Raw genomic sequence first — 12,998 nt, 5'->3', positions numbered from 1 at the left:
GCTCGTGATTGCAGGGAGGTGGTTAGGAAGGCCAAGGCAGAGGTGGAACTAGGGCTGGTGACCAGAATTAAGGATAACAAAAAGTCCTTTTTCAAATTCATACGGAGTAAGAAGTCATCAGGTAACGTGGGGCCCTTACAGGACAGGCTTGGCAATCTATATTTCTTAGCAGGGACCAAGACAACTCCCCCACTAGGATTACGGACAGGCTCAGCGCCATCCCTAGGGTCAGGGACAATCTAGTTAGGGAACTTTTGGAGGGGCTGGATGTGTTTAAATCAGCAGGTCCAGATGCTCTTCATCTGAGGGTACTGAGGGAATTGGCGGAGGTCATAGCAGGGCCCTTGGCACGGCTGTATGAGCACTCGTGGTGCTCAGGCCAGATCCCAGAGGACTAGAAAAGGGCCAATGTGGTCTCCGTTTACAAGAAGAGGAGAAAGGAGGACCCAGGTAACTATAGGCCAGTCAGTCTCACCTTGGTCCTTGAGAAAACCTTTGAGAAAATTATCAAGGAGCACATCTGCAGGGGCCCAGCACGGGAGGTAATGTTAAGGGGCAACCAACATGGGTTCATTGCAGGCAGATCCCAAGGTTAGCCTTGTTTCCTTTTACGACCAGGTCACAAAGTCCATGGATGCAGGCGCTGAGGTGGCTGCTGTCTACCTGGACTTCAAGAAGGCCTTTGACACTGTTTCTCACCCCATTCTCATAAAAAAACTAGATGACTGCAGCATTGATGCCCACACAGTCAGATGGTTGCACCCAGAGAGTGGTGGTGGATGGGTCGTTTTCAACCTGGAGGGATGTGGACAGTGGAGTTCCCCAGGGCTCAGTCCTTGGGCCTGTGCTAGTCAACATCTTTATCAGCGACTTGGAGGTGGGCATGGAAAGCACGCTGTCCAAATTCACTGATCACACAAAGATGTGGGGAGAAGTGGGCCCACTGGAGGGAAGGGACAGAATCCAACTAGATCTAGACAGGTTACAGAGGTGGGCAGATGAGAGTAGAATGGAATTCAATGCAGACAAGCACAGTGCTGCATCGAGGGAGAAGGAACCTGGAACATACCTGTAGGCTGGGGAACACCCTTCTTGTCAACACGGTGGCAGAAAGGGATCTTGGAGTCATTGCTGACTCCAGGATGGACATGAGCTGCCAATGCAAGGAAGCGGTCAGTAAGGCTAACCGCACCTTGTTGTGCATCTACCGAGGCATCACAAGCAGGTCCAGGGAGGTAATCCTTCCCCTCTATGAAGCACTGGTCAGGGCACAGTTGGAGTACCGCATCCAGTTCTGGGCATCGGACTTGAGAGGGTCCAGAGGAGGGCTACTCACATGGTCAGGGGGGGCAGCAGGCCAGGCCTTACAAAGATAGACTAAAGGGCCTGAATCTATTCAGCCTCCACAGGAAAAGAATAAGAGGGGATCCAGTGACTGTCTATAAACTCACCAGGGGGGATCAGTGGGAAATAAGTGAGGCCCCGTTCCCCTGTTCACCACTTGGCATAACTAGGAATAATGGCTACAAATTAATTGAGAGCAGGTTCAGGCCAGATATCAGGAGGCATTACTTTATGGTTAGGGCTGCCAGGCTCTGGAATGGGCTCCCAAGGGAGGCGGTGCTCTTCTCCACTTTGGGGGTCTTCAAGAGGAGGTTGGATAGATATCTGGCTGGGGTGTTATGACCCTAGCATGCGTTCCTGCCCAAGGCAGGGGGTTGGACTTGATGATCTGTTCAGGTCCCTTCCGACCCTAGAAACTATGAAACTATGTTTGTCCTACTTCTATTTTGTTCTACTTTATGTAAACTCTCACACTGTAGTATCTTAGAACCTTCCAGCACTGCATTAAGCGAGGTGACTAATATCTACCACTTCTAGGTTGCAGACAGAAATACAACTCCCAGGTCTAACTCATGGTGCTTCACCGAAAGTTTGCTGTTGGGTTGGAAGGATGAGAGATTGAGCTCCAATTTGGAGCTGATCAGAGAGAGGCTGCATCTCTGTAGCCTGTTCCCCTCGCACTACCCCCCCTCGCAGCTCCCGTTCTGTCTCAGGATGGAAGGGGAGAAGGCAAGGAAAGGAGGTCCGTTCTGAGGTTTCCCCAGCCACAGTGGAGTGGAAAGGATAGGTGGATTAGAGCCCCCCCACCTTGGGGGGGGGGGGTGGTCTCCAATCCACCTGCACCAACCTCCAGCACTAGCTGGGCAACTCCCATAACGAGTCCCTCTGCTCCCTACCCTACCTCCCATTCTGAAAACAGTGCTCAGAGCAGTGCCGAGCTATGCTCCCAGCACACGCAGACATGAGTTAATGAAGGTGCTCCACTTTGGAGTGCCTTCATCGGAAGTCTCATGCACTTATGTTTGGTCACGGCTGTAGAGCACTTTCAGGGTCCAGATCAGGCAAAAATTATCACTTCTGTCTGTGCCTGGAATGCTTGTTCTCTCTCTCAGCCCCTCCTCTCCCTGGGAGAAAATTGTATGTACAGAGGAGTGTTTTGTCTTTGTAGGGTTTTGATTTGATTTGATTTTTTTCTAATTCATCTTTGAACAGCCATTATGCAAGTTTGCTGCAGGCTTGGATTAGCAACTGACAGTTATCATTTTAAAGATACAGTGCATTTCATGATATCATTCCAAATTGTGGTTCCAAATAACACATCCACCAGCCAAAGGAGAACACTTCCAGTTTGCTCTTGAGATCAAATGAACTACTTTTACTGTTCCTTTGTAAGTGAGCCAGTTATATCTAAGTCGCAGCATGTATTTTCTTCTCGGAAAAGAAAAACAAAATATTTTTTTTTAAAACAATTACTGTCCTTTGGCAGAGACTCTTAGAAAACTACAAAATGTATTCTTGGGTTCGTCTGCTTTATTTCAGACACTGGAGCAGCTGATTGCCTAGGAGAGAGAGCAGGCCAGGACCCAGCAGCAGCATGCCTTGGAGAAACAGAACCAGGTGATACGTCTGCTATACTGTGCAATCTAGGTAGATAAGGAACCAATGAATAAAACCTGTTCCTCAATGATGTCTGACATGTCCTTGTATCAAGCTGCATGCAGTCAAGGTACTAGCACAGGTCATTTTTAAGACTGGGCATTAAGAAGCTACTAACTAATATAGTATAAAACTGTACACTACAAACTAAATGGGACTCATCCATAGACACAGAGAGGGAACAGACCTGCGGGAAGGATATGAATGAAAGGGTTTATTTTTAAAGTCACTTTTAATGTTTGCTATTGCAGGTAATAGCCTCTCAAGAGTTTGTAAATGGACATTTTCCCTTATAACCTTTTTGTCCTTTTTCACGTGATAAATATTGACTCATTTCCCTTCTATTTCCTGTCAAGTACAGGCCAATGTGGATTATTTATTTCCCTGTTTGTCAAAAGCATCACTGATGAGGTAACTATTACCACAATTTCTGGAGTAGGGGTTGTTAACTTTTGCTGTGTTGGCTGGTCAGCTGCCATGCAGCAAAAGAACTACGTCAAATTTCACAGGACCATGTATTAGTCATAGTCATTCCTTTTTCCTTTTAATTGCTGGAGGCTGGTTTCTGCTCCCAGGGAAATCAGTGTCCAACTGTTTCATCAGTTTCAATGGGACCAGGACACAACACTTGCTAAAATAATGGCAGGTTAAAAAGAAATACTGAGAGTCCAAATTCGTATTTTCATTCAGATTCCTTTATAGCTTTTCACTGCAACTCTCTGGCAATGTAAAGAGACCTTATCTTAAATGAATTTAATGCTCTAGGTCCTGAAACTTATACTAAAATAAATGGGAATGAGGTACATACTGTATTTAGGTATCCAGGTTGTAGCCATATTCGTTTAGAGGCAAAAGGAATGAGAACTCATGGTAGAGGTGATATCATTTATTAGACCAACTAGATTATTGCAAAAAAAAAAAAAAAAAAAATCTTTAATTGCAAGCTTTTCAGCACAAACACCCTTCTTCAGACAAGTTTGTAAAAGTTCGCCTGAGTAGAAAAGTTCATATTTCATCTCACCTATGAACTTTCATTTCTACTCAGGAGAACTTTTACAATCTTTTCTCCTATTCCTGAAGAAGGGTGCTTGTGCCCAAAAGCCTGCAATTAATGTTTTTTTTGCAAAAATCTAGTTGGTCTAATAAAAGATATCACCTCTACCACAAGTGCTGACTCCTACTGTATTTGGGGCACTTTTGAGAATCCCACTAGAGATATGTAAGTATTTTTAAGTGCCTAAATCTTTTGCAAATGGAGCTTAGGCACTTCTGAAAATGCTGCCCTTAGAATCTGGAAAGAATGACCTATCCAGTCTGTTGAAAATGAAGTCCAACCGAAAGCTGAAGCTCTTTGGTCATATCCCTTTAATTCTTACAGCTGCCCTTTAAAGAGAAGGAAGCCAAACTAAAAAGACTCCCTGCTTTTGCAGAGGTTCTGCAATCCCTGGTTGTGTTCCTCTCCATTTGTTACAAGGAGAGAAGGCATGCACTGTCAGTCAGCTTGTCACTCAGCTGTTCCTTAACCCTGAAGGAGCTGAGCGTGAAGCAAGTCACTTTTCCTCTTCTGGAACCTCAGACCCTACAGATGGCAGTGTGAGGATGCTTCAAATGGTGAGAAAGGTGGAATTCATCTCATAAGGGGTGGGGGGGGGGGAAGCAAATAAACCCCAAAACAAATCACAGCTAAATTTTCATTTGTGGGGAACAGAAAAACTGCAAGGAATAAAGACCTTGGCCTAAAATAATTTAGGCCACAGTAAACATCTAGGATTCAATTAGCCTGCAAAGGAAGTAGGGAACAGTAACATAAAGAGTGGTGTGTGACCAGGGCACCAGATGAGTTAGCATGTCCACTAAGAGGGGGCACAAATATGGCAGCCACCATTGATGCTATACCAGCTATGACAGCTGGCCTGGTCCCTGCTTGTTAAGCTCCTGGTAGAGACCAACATGAAGACAAACTGTCTCACTGGGAACTCCTGGAAGAGGAACACAAACAAACCGCTGGCCACTGTACAAGGAAGGATTTGTGCCCCACGCCCTCTCCCTACAACTGCTCTACATGTGGTGCAACTCATCGGTGGTAACAGTGTTAGTTATCCTAGTGCAGGCCCTGGTGATGATCACCACACCAACAAGACCTGTTCTGAATAAGGCTGGGTACTTACTAGTGTGTAACCTGGACGTGTGAGGTGGTGTAAGCAGCACAGTAGCAAAAACATTTGTCCCCTGTCTGTAATGGCACTCTCCTCTTACTCCTACAGGTGGAGCTGCATGGCGGGTAGGGCAACTGTCCCAGCCAGTATGAATGTAACTGACTGGTCTCTGTGGGTCACGTGTCTTCCTCTCTGTGCCTGAGCCAGGTGAAATTTTAGCTCTGAAAGTCCTTGCTCATCCCCTACAGTTGGCCAAGATGTCATATAAAATTGGAATTCTTTGAGAATTTAAATCAAAAGCTTTCAGAGCTAAAATAAGTCTTCATAAACTGAATTAAATAACCAGGTGCTAAGGCTGGGGCCTGTAACAGAATCTACTCTCTACTGGATGGACTGAGCACAGACCACTTAGTGTAACACATTGAGCAGCCTCAGGACAGTGAAAACAGGTTCCATGTGTTTGAAGCTTAAATCAGCTCAAAGCTCAAAGAAGCCTCCAATTATGACTGAATATTGCAGATCAAAATCAAGGAACTCCAGACCTCCACATCTTTACAACTTGCACTAAATAATAAAGCTTTTAAGCTGAGAGATGAAACAGATGTGCATCCATGCATGAAGCAGGTACAAAGGGTACAACATAAAGTGTACACTAACAACGGGTTCAATAGACACAGACTTCCCCTCCCCCAAACTCAGAGCTAGGCAAAATCTAGCTCTGTGCCCACATATGATAGTATCTGTCTATCATACATTCCTGCATTATCAGAAGATATATACTCATTTCAATGAATAATTCTTGCCCTTACATGACAAAAAAGAATTTTAAATACTCCTTCTTGTAAATTTACAGAATGAACTTAATAAGATCTGCTCTTATGGGATATGTGGCATGTTGTCTGTAATGTTTCATTGGAAAGTTGGAAGTTTTTATTGAAATTAAATGGAAAACTGATTCTTGCAAAAAAGAAACTCTACTTTTTGAACTGAAAATGCCTGAGGTAAGCAAACATAATTTTCTTCAATGCTATTAGAAGGACTAAGAAAATATGCAATGAGCATGTCTACATGTGCATTAATGCACTTTTCTGAATACACATTAAATTTAGTACCTCCAATATGAGGACACTTTTACATCTGCTTCCAGGGTGGGGAGGGGGAGAAGTGCTTTAATTAGAGCGGCTCTCGAACATTGCAGTGTTTCATGTATCAGCATCCCTGTGCTTCAAAATGGCAGTTGGGGCACTTGAACTGAAGTTTGTTCAACGAGCTTTAGTTCAAGTGCCTCCACTGCCATTTTGAAGTGCAGGGATGCTGCTGACACATGAGACATGAAGGCTGGCTGGAGTGTGGTAATTACCACTCTCCAGCAGACTTGATTAATCAAGTCTGCTTCGATGCTACAGAGCATTGGAGCAGCCTCTGCACTCATATACAATCACCCTGAGATACTAAATAAATGTGCAGTAGGCTGCGCTAATGCACAGTAGCACAAACACACACTTTTTAGGTGATTCTTAATGCGCAGTAGCCTATTCTACACCACATTAGCATATGAGCACAGTTTTTTACGTGCCGCATTAATATGCAGTAATATAGGCTACTCCACATTATAGTGTATGTATAGACATTAGGGCTGTACAAAGCTTCAGTCCTTGATTCAATTTGGCAGAGATTCGGCCCGATTCAGTGCCCAAATCTCCGAATCTGAATCGAATCAAAGGACCCTTTTATCTCTCTGAATTGATTCGGAATCACTTTAGAGAGATTTGGTGATTCGAACATAGACACAGCTTTAAATGTTTTTTCTACATACCTCTAGGTAGCAGGGGCTCTGAAAGCTGTGGTGCTGGGGCAGATGCAGCATCCCACAGAAGAACGGGGGCTCCCCAGCACACTCGGCAGCAGACCTGGAAGTGGACCAGAAGCATGTCCGGTCCACTTCCTGGTCCACCGGGGAGTGTCCTGGGGGACTCCCCTGTGCCCCCCCCTCGGGTTGGCGACTGGTGCCTCCCAGGTCTGGGGGGGGGGGGGGGAACTGGGGTCCCCCTGTGACTGATTGCCGAGCCAGAGGAGACATGGGAGGGCCCCCAGCACGCTCCCCAGCAGACCCGCAAGTGGACCAGAAGTACTTCTGGTCCACTTCTGGATTCACTGCCGAGCATGGTGGAGAGTCCCCCGTGCTCCTGTGGGATGCTCCATCTGCCCCAGGAACTGCAGTGATCATGAGCCTGTCATAACCCAATGATTTTTAGTGCCTCGGCACATTGAAATTTTCCTGCCACATGGAGCTTTCTTTGCACGGTGGATTTCTCAGCTGCAGAGAGAAAACCTCGGTGCAAAAGAGTTCCTGCCACACATATGCAAATTTGTGTCCCACTATTGGTCAATTCTAAATTATTCCTACCTGGCAGCTAGCGATTGGTTTGCTAGCCATATAAAAAGTTAGAGCAGTTTCCGCCCAAGTTGGAGGACTCCACAACCATCTCGTGGGGAACACTAAGCGCGCTGTGGAGCCTAGCAAACTCCGCGTGTGTCTTGGAGGAGAACTTAGGGGCCTGATCAGCTTCTAACCACTCCCCATCATAGTGGAAAGATTGACGTACCCCCGTGTTGAGCGTACGGAGTCGTACATCGACGACTCATCTCGGTTCGGTTCGACAAGAGATCTCACTTTTGTTTGTTTGTGTGCAACCGTAACTCAAACAAGTTTCCTTCCTGCACTGTGACCATCGGGAGTGTAAGTAAAGCTTTCTTTATACAACCAATACGCTTCTGTGCCTAACTCTATTCCATCGTGGAAAATACCCACCTGACGGTCCGGGCTACTGGCCATAGCCTTAGACCACCCTCGGCTCCCACATGGCGTCACAAACAGGATGCGGGGAAGACACGATGGAGTTAGAGTTAGTGAGAAACTGCCCTTGGCGCAGTGGAAAACAGCACGTAACAGACGTCGAAGAGCTAGAGGCGCATATCGCTTATCACCAGGCGGGCGGAACGGGTGAAAGGCTCATCAGCAGCTACTTTTCACTGAAGGGAGAAGAGAGGGAAGCACATCTTCACCCCGGAGCTTTCGGGTGTGTGATGGGTGGAGAGCGGGTCCTATTTAGATCCTGAGAGGAAGGGGGCACCGTATCCTCCGTCCGAGTGAAACCGGCGGGCGCAGTAGACCCGACCCTTGACCCAGAGTATACCCGCTGCCTGCGATATGTGCAGGAGATGGAAGACCAGTTCAGTCCCCAAGCAGTGTTGTCTAGATTGAGGAGCCGCGAGCTCTCATCCGATCTCCGTGAGAGTTTGGAGACAGAGGGACGCGCCGAAGCTGAAAGAGCAGCCCCGGACTACGACAGGAGGAAAATGTTAAGTGTAATGTTCTGTACTATGACAACTCTAACGCGGGAAAATGCAAGTTTAAAAGCCCAGCTGCTTGCAGCTGTTCAGGCGGCTAAAGATGCGGCTGTGAGAGAGGATCCTGAGATGCCATTTCAAGATGGCACCGAACAAGAAGGGAGCCACGCGGAGGAGCCGGAAAAGACGGGCGGAGCTTCAAAAGAACAAGCGAGAATCCGTCCAGCAGTCCCGCCCACTGAAGTGACGTCGTTTCTAGCGGCCCCGCCTTCTTGCCACGGGGAGGGAGCATCGAGCGGAGAAGAGCATCCACCCCTCCTACCGGAAACAGTAATGGCTCTAGTATCAGTTCGCCCTGTGACAACGACCTGCCAGACAACTGATCCACTGAGTGCAGCTTGTGCACCACCTATCGTGCTCGTACTCGGACTGAGTTGCAGGAACTGTACAAGGAGTCAAAGATAAAACCTGAGGAGACCCTAGCCGTGTGGTTGGGACGCCTAGTTGTGGAATTTGGGTCCAACTTGCTGGACTTAGAAGAAGCAAGTTTCCTGATCCGGCGGGCCTCGTGGAGTAGAGGGCATGCCACCGACATCAACACAGTGACGTTCAACACTCATTGGCCCATTCTGCTTCCACACTTGCCGCAGGACAAGTCGGTCAGGAATCTCACGCATGGCATGACGGACGGACAGACGGACGGAGAAAACCAGCGCGGAGCAACTTTTGCTGGCCATAATCGGGATCTCATACTGCTCCTGGAACCCCAGAGCGTGTGTACTGGGACTAACATCATCCCAGCAGAGAGGGCCATGGCCTCACCGCCATCTGCGAAATCCTGGGACTGTTCCAATAAATCTGAACAGCGTAAAAGCCTGTGTTGAGGTCTATAAAGGAAAGAACACCGTCGTCCTCTGGATTTTCCTCAACCCAATGGTTGGTCAACCTGCAAGCAACCTTTTGCATCAGCTTTCGCGACTGCGCATCCTTATGAAGTCGAGAACACCTAGTGACTGGGAGCATCGATCTACTACATACCCGATCAAAGCTCAGGGCGCAAGCCATAGCGAATCTGATTATCAACCGTTGCCGCAGAGAACGCCCGAAGAGCGAATCATGTTTGGATTCCTCCTAAACCATTCTGGGCTCACTAAACGACAACTCCAAATCCTGGGAGACGCAGGCCAATGGCAACTGGCCTATGAACTAGGTTTTCAGTATTCAGAAAAGCCAGACAACGACTCCTCAACGTTGTCATCGACGTTTTCATCTGCTAAACGTGGATAAAACCCCGCGGTGTTTGCCATCTACTTCCACGTCGGTTGTATCCACGAGCGTGCAAGAGAAAAATTGTCCAAAGCGGAGCCGTGCCTGAGCACCTGTATTGTGTGCTGTGGAAAAAACGGGAAGCGGCGGCAAATCTCGCTGATTGCCCTATCGCGCGCGGTTCCATGTAAATATTGTAATATAGGTTAATTTATCGTTTTGAGGATTTTTCTTTTCACAGGTTCAGGACTCAAAGTGCATGGTGGAGGGAAGTCCCGAGAGAGAGAAAGAGAACATCATTGAAGAAGCGAGGGCTTGACTTGTGACTTCGCCATGACACCTACTGAAGTCCTGATAGTTGAATTTTTGGTAATGAATATAATTATGTGTCTGTGTGTTAGTGCCGGCTATTATTTAATTCGATCCTTAGAGGACGAACTTATTTTGTTGTCTGAATTTGTGTTTAATCGTTTAACTTATGAACCAGCTGAGAGAGCTCAGAACGACCCAAACGACGCGCATGTGGTTTAAATTCCAGCTGTGCCACTGGCAAGGGGGCATGTCATAACCCAATGATTTTTAGTGCCTCGGCACATTGAAATTTTCCCGCCACATGGAGCTTTCTTTGCACGATGGATTTCTCAGCTGCAGAGAGAAAAACCCGGTGTAAAAGAGTTCCCGCCACACGTATGCAAATTTGTGTCCTACTATTGGTCAATTCTAAATTATTCCTACCTGGCGGCTAGCGATTGGTTTGCTAGCCGTATAAAAAGTTAGAGCAGTTTCCGCCCAAGTTGGAGGACTCCACAACCATCTCGTGGGGAACTCTAAGAGCACTGTGGAGCCTAGCAAACTCTGCGTGTCTTGGAGGAGAACTTAGGGGCCTGATCAGCTTCTAACCACTCCCCATCATAGTGGAAAGATTGACGTACCCCCGTGTTGAGCGTGCGGAGTCGTACATTGACGACTCATCTCGGTTCGGTTCGACAAGAGATCTCACTTTTGTTTGTTTGTGTGCAACCGTAACTCAAGCAAGTTTCCTTCCTGCACTGTGACCATCGGCAGGGTAAGTAAAGCTTTCTTTATACAACCAATACGCTTCCGTGCCTAACTCTATTCCATCGTGGAAAATACCCACCTGACGGTCCGGGCTACTGGCCATATCCTTAGACCACCCTCGGCTCCCACAGAGCCATCCTGTTACCTCAAAGTATGTAGAAAAAAACTTTTAACACTGTCCAAATCGCTGATTCACCAAATTAGAATCGAATCTTCGGATTTGGCTGAATCGCATTAGGGATAGTGATCCAAATTACTGTCTCTGATTCGGGCGAAATCCGAATCTGAATCAAATAGGGCCCATTTCGCACAGTCCTAGTAGATGTGCCCAGTTTCTACAGACCTATGCCTTGTGTGGAAACAAAGTGTTCTAAAGCTAATCCCTTGTTAGCATTCAGAAGTAAAATAAACAGACACCTCTTTCTTTCCTTCCTCTGCTTTTCCTGGTCTCCATCTAACGTGACCCAAATAGTAGAGAAAGATCACAAATTGCAGATAAGCTGTTTGCTAAGTAGATCTGTACCTGGTGTAAACTGATGCTGCTGATTTTTTTATTTCTAGCAGATAGGGATCTGGCCAAATGGGGAATCATTTATTTTCAAAGTGTAAACAGTTTATGGATTGTCTTTTTTTTCGTGGTTTAATTGTGGAATAAGATGCAATGTAGGGAATGCTAGGCCAAGAGAAACAACCACACCTGCTATCAAAACATGCAGATAGTAAAACAGATTGATTGAAATTAACAGAAAATTATACACTGATACTCAAGGCTGCATGACAGGAAACCAACCTGTTATGTGCTGTTGCACATATTTTCTCAAAGATGTATCATTTACACTTACAGCCTGCCCACACACCTGCATCTTCTGTGGTTAACAAACTACAAGCACAAAGATGAGCAGCTACACATCTACCTGGTAGTACCAGTAAGACTATAAAGCTAAAAATTTTCATAGCTGCCTCTCCATTTTCTTTGTAGGTCAAATCACTCCTCCTAGAAGGCAGAACAGCTCTGTAAGTGCCCATTTATTGCAATGAGTTATCCCAACAAATTTTTGTTCAAGCAATAGTCTCATGAAATGGGAAAATATATAGCCCAATAAGAGGCAGATACCCAGAAAGACCCTTTGGATAGAGTCATAGGAGCGGATCTTATGTAGGCACAAACCAAAACCCCAAATCCAAAGCTAATGAATGTTACAAAAGTTTAGGGGTAGAACTGAATACTAACAGCAGTTTCTGTCTCTATAGTTACCAGATGAAAACCTGGGATCTAACATGACTGATAATCAAGAAAGCTTAAATACTAAATCAAACTTTGCAGCTCAAGTCCATAAATCCCAACTAAGTGAAAATAATTACAACATCTTCTGTGCATAAGTCAAGAGACGTGAAAGAATCATCACAGATAAGGACAGGGAAATTGCCTGCCCCTATGTCAGGGGCAGGCAATTATTTCAGGCGGAGGGCCGCTTACTGAGTTTTGGCAAGCCATCAAGGGCCGCAAGACAGGCAGCCAGGAGCAGATAAACATTAATTTTCTAAATTTTGGGGGGGCCCCGCGGGTCAGATAGAATGACCTGGCAGGCCAAATCTGGCCTGCGGGCCGCATTTTGCCCACCCCCGCACTACGTGATGCTGAGTGATGTGCCTTGTCCCATCTCTATCCAAGTTAACCTTTACTCCAACCTGCTGTGTCCCTTTCAGAACAAAATTTTATACAGACTTAATCATGGTAAAGCCCTTTGGTAAAGATCTCAGGGAACTGAAATCCCCAATGAAGTTAATGGCTAAATAGCTGCTGAAAAGAAGAGCCCTCGAAATAAGTGGAAAATTGGCATTACACACAGGATATTTTACTGCTAAAAATACTCTGTGTTTGCAAACAGGGAAAGCTGCATACAACTTCTGTTTTGATTTTTATTTTAAGAGAAGTAGCACAGAAGAAACAACTAACATCAGGGGAGTTGTGTTAGCAAAGCCAAGCTGCTCAGAAATATTTCCCAATCATTGTCTGGCAACACAATTTTGGTTGCATGACAAACTAAGAGCTTCTCTGAATGGAAAATCAATAGAATCCAGTAGAATAACATTTGGTCAGTCACTCTGCATACTTTGGACAGCTGACTATGGCATCATCAGTTATACTATACTACACTATAATAT

The 12,998-nt window shown here is 46.1% G+C and overlaps 1 protein-coding gene across 2 annotated transcripts in view; it reads right to left on the bottom strand.

The window, feature by feature from the left end:
- PRKCE (protein kinase C epsilon) overlaps positions 1 to 12,998 on the bottom strand; it is a 534,211-nt gene that overhangs the window by 43,731 nt on the left and 477,482 nt on the right. The gene's annotated exons all lie outside the window — the stretch shown is intronic.

This window comes from Alligator mississippiensis, chromosome 1 (genome assembly GCF_030867095.1).
Source record: "Alligator mississippiensis isolate rAllMis1 chromosome 1, rAllMis1, whole genome shotgun sequence".
Lineage (NCBI taxonomy): Eukaryota > Metazoa > Chordata > Crocodylia > Alligatoridae > Alligator > Alligator mississippiensis.
This window is presented reverse-complemented; position numbering and strand designations above follow the sequence as displayed.